This window comes from Engystomops pustulosus, chromosome 11, assembly GCF_040894005.1.
Source record: "Engystomops pustulosus chromosome 11, aEngPut4.maternal, whole genome shotgun sequence".
In the NCBI taxonomy this organism is placed as follows: Eukaryota; Metazoa; Chordata; class Amphibia; order Anura; family Leptodactylidae; genus Engystomops; species Engystomops pustulosus.
The window spans coordinates 733,747-737,715 of NC_092421.1; the positions used below are offsets into that span (position 1 = coordinate 733,747).

Below are 3,969 nucleotides of genomic sequence, written 5' to 3' on the forward strand. Positions count from 1 at the left end.
TGTAATACAGTCTATGGAGGATGAGGGGAGTAGTACAAACTGTGTAGTGTAATACAGTCTATGGAGGATGAGGGGAGTAGTACAAACTGTGTAGTGTAATACAGTCTATGGAGGATGAGGGGAGTAGTACAAGCTGTGTAGTGTAATACAGTCTATGGAGGATGGGAGTAGTAGTACATTCTGTGTAGTGTAATACAGTCTATGGAGGATGTTCATAGGCTGCAGGGTGACTTGGACAAACTGAATGTTTGGTCATCCACTTGGCAAATGAGGTTTAATGTGGATAAATGTAATGTTATGCACCTGGGGGCTAATAATCCAAAGGCAAAATATGTCCTTGGGGGAGTAAATCTGGGAGAGTCCCTTGTTGAGAAGGACCTGGGGGTACTAGTAGATCATAAATTGAGTAACAGCATGCAATGTCAATCAGCTGCCTCTAAAGCTAGTAGGATCTTGTCATGTATCAAAAGTGGAATGGACTCTCGTGATAGGGATGTAATATTACCGCTATACAAGGCACTGGTTCGGCCACACCTGGAATATGCTGTGCAGTTCTGGGCACCGGTCCATAAAAAGGATGCCCTGGAGCTGGAGAGAGTTCAACGTAGAGCCACAAAAATAATAAGGGGTATGGAGGGTCTCAGTTATGAGGAAAGATTAAAACAACTAGATTTATTTAGTCTGGAAAAGAGACGACTACGAGGGGACATGATTAATTTATATAAATATATGAATGGTCCATACAAAGAATATGGTGGTAAATTGTTCCAGATTAAATCAAATCAAAAGACGAGGGGGCACTGTCTCCATCTGGAGAAAACAAGGTTTAACCGGTTCGCGACCGCCCGCCGTGTATTCACGGCGGCGGTCGCGTTGCGCTGCATGGAGAGGGCTCACGGGCTGAGCCCTCTCCATAGCCGGTAAGTCTCTGCTGCATATTGCTAGCACTAGAGATGAGTGAGCATACTCGTCCGAGCTTGATGCTCGTTCGAGTATTAAGGTACTCGAAACGGCTCGTTGCTCGGACGAGTATTTCCCCTGCTCGAGATCGAGCATTTAGTTAAAAAAAACACAGTGAAGAACAATGAAGAATAGAATAAAAACAGTGAACACAGGATCATTTAAGTGAAAAACACAGTGCAGAACACAGTGAAGAATAGATTACAGATGTTCGGCACATCTGCTTACTTGTCGGGAGATACGCGCGGAACGGTGCGTACAAAATAGTATGTGAAGAACAATATATATGTGTGAAGAACACATTGCAGATGTTTACAAACATCTTACCTGGGATCGCCGCTCCCCGTGACGTCATCGGGGGGCGGCGATCCGTCTCCATGGTAGCCTCGGGTCTTCCGAAGACCCGAGGCTATTTCGTTTTAACCCCTTCATTACAATGTGCTGATAGCACATTGTAATGAATGAGGAAGAAAATCCCCATATACTGCCATACTGTAGTATCAAAATATGATAACAGTTTTTCAATGCGTTTAACCCCGTAACGGAAAATAGCGCCCAAAGTCGTAAATGGCACTTTTTTGCCATTTTGAAAAATCTAAAAAAATCTATAAAAAGTGATCAAAAGGTCGTACAGTCCTAAAAATGATATCATTGAAAATATTATCAAATTTCACAAAAAATGACACCACCCACAGCTCCGTACAACAAAGTATAAAAAAGTTATTAGCGCCAGAAGTTGGCAAAATTAAAAAAATTATTTTTGTACAGGAGGTTTTAATTTTTGTAAATGTATGAAAACATTATAAAACCTATACAAATTTGGTATCCCCTTAATCGTACCGACCCAGAGAATAAAGCAGCCGTGTCATTTGGGGCGCTCAGTGAAAGACGTAATATCCAAGCCCACAAGAAAATGGCGCAAATGCGTTTTTTCACCATTTTCATTGCATTTGGAATTTTTTTCCCGCTTCCGAGTACATGGCAAGGAATATTTAATACCATCATTAAGAAGTGCAATATTTTACGCAGAAAACAAGCCGCCACACAGCTCTTTACGTGTAAAAATAAAAAAGTTATAGATTTTTGAAGGTGGGGAGTGAAAAATGGACATGAAAAAACAGGAAAGGGCCCGGTCCTTAACCGGTTAATCACCGTCTAATCAGCTCTTTTTTCAACCGTAGAAACTATGAAACTATGAAACTAAGCTGGTCATTGTACCTCGGGGACAAGTCCCTATCCGGCTATCCGGTGGATCTAGGAAGATATCCAGCCATTGCCACCCTTTCAGTGTCCACCCAGAAGACTTGGTGGAAACCTTCCTGTCCGCCTGAAAACAGCGACTCACATTTGTATCATTTGTTCTAGGAACCTGCTTGTAATCCAAATCGCTCATTGACCAAAGCAAGTTTTCCTATAGTAAAGCATTGAAACCTAGATGATTGGTTCCATAGTGACCGAATAAAGAATTTGGGCACTTAAAGGGAATTTAAATCTGGAAGGTGATTGGCTGCTTGACAACATACTGGTAGCGGTTTATTCGGTTCCTTTTTATCTAAATCGCACGTGTATCAAAGCAAGTTTTTCTGTATTTTTTAAAATCTCGCTGTTTGTTTAAGCTTCTTCTGTAAATTTCATTTATATTCAGTAAACTGCAGGACAATAGACAAATCTCCTCCCACGCTGAGTCACATTTATTGTTATTACTATGAGCAGTAATGGAGATCTCCTGAGCCGCGTCTAATCCTCAGACACTGGAGATCCAAGGTGACGCATCGAGGACCGCCCAGTGATATTGTGCACAATTCTTATCCTAAGATCCTAAAACTGCGGAGATCTTCCTAAGGGCCCAATCCTAAAGTACAAAGAAATAGAAAGTTATTGGAATTGAAGTCGTTCAAGGGGTTTCCATGAAAGAAAATTCTCAAATTACAACCCCCTAGTGATGTTTACACAAATATTTAACCCCTTACTTTACAATGTTACTCAGTGTTATTGCTGTTTTAGCTCCTGTTACTCCCTAGGCTGCTCAGTGCAAAATATCAGGATGTGGGCGGAGCCTCTCTAAACAGACACATTGGGGCCCCCGTGGACCTCACTTTCATCGGACAGCCCGATGATTTCCATTTCGTGGTGCTTGGACAGGGTTTTTGGCGCAATCGCAATGCTGAATTTTTGTTAATAACAGTGAATTAGAGATTGTGATATTTTCTTATCCTGAGGACATAGAAGAAACTTGTCTTTGTGGGAGGAAAACCCCTTTAAAGAATCGAGCACCAGATCAGATAAAGTAACAGAAGTTCAGGATATTTTTAGCTTTATAGACCAGCAGGAATGTTTCCCCGGCCGCGTACATAATATCCCGGGATCCTGAACCTAAAATGTAGCGACTTTAGATCATTGTTATCCTGTACCTGCTCAGTGACGTCTCCTGCGCTCGCGTCTTCTTCGACGTCTCCTTGTGGATTGCGAGGACTTGTATCTGTACGTGTGACCAGAGCCACAGCTGCTGCTGCGCCTCCTGCTCCTCGCCATGGAGCGCCGGCTAAATCTATTCATGCACATTTTCTGCAGGATCTCCAGGTGGTAAATGATCCGAAGGGACTGAGAACTGCGAGATCTGGCGGAACCATCATAGGACCACACCCCTCTGTGAGATCATACAGGAGCAGCTGTGACATCATACAGGAGCAGGTGTGACATCACGCTGAGGATTCTAATGTATGATCACGTGTAATCTGCATCCAGGAACATTTGACAAGTGATGATCAGAATTAGAGAACAGCAGTGACTGCAGAATAGAGAAATAAATATTCCTAAGGTTCCACCAGTCCCCAGTCAGTAGGGAGCGCCCCAGCCTTGGCTGTGAGTGACCCCGGCACATCTGCGGCCCCAGGACATCACCAGTCAGTAGGGAGCGCCCCAGCCTTGGCTGTGAGTGACCCCGGCACATCTGACGGGACATCACCAGTCAGTAGGGAGCGCCCCGGCCTTGGCTGTGAGTGACCCCGG

At 43.7% G+C, this 3,969-nt stretch overlaps 1 long non-coding RNA gene across 1 annotated transcript; it reads right to left on the bottom strand.

Moving 5' to 3' along the window:
• Nucleotides 1-2,628: 2,628 nt before the first annotated feature.
• LOC140106361 (uncharacterized) lies at nucleotides 2,629-3,680 on the bottom strand. Its single transcript, XR_011850770.1, has 2 exons — nucleotides 3,372-3,680; nucleotides 2,629-2,812 (listed from the first exon to the last, which is right to left on the bottom strand). It is a non-coding gene; the product is annotated as an uncharacterized lncRNA (long non-coding RNA).
• Nucleotides 3,681-3,969: the final 289 nt, after the last annotated feature.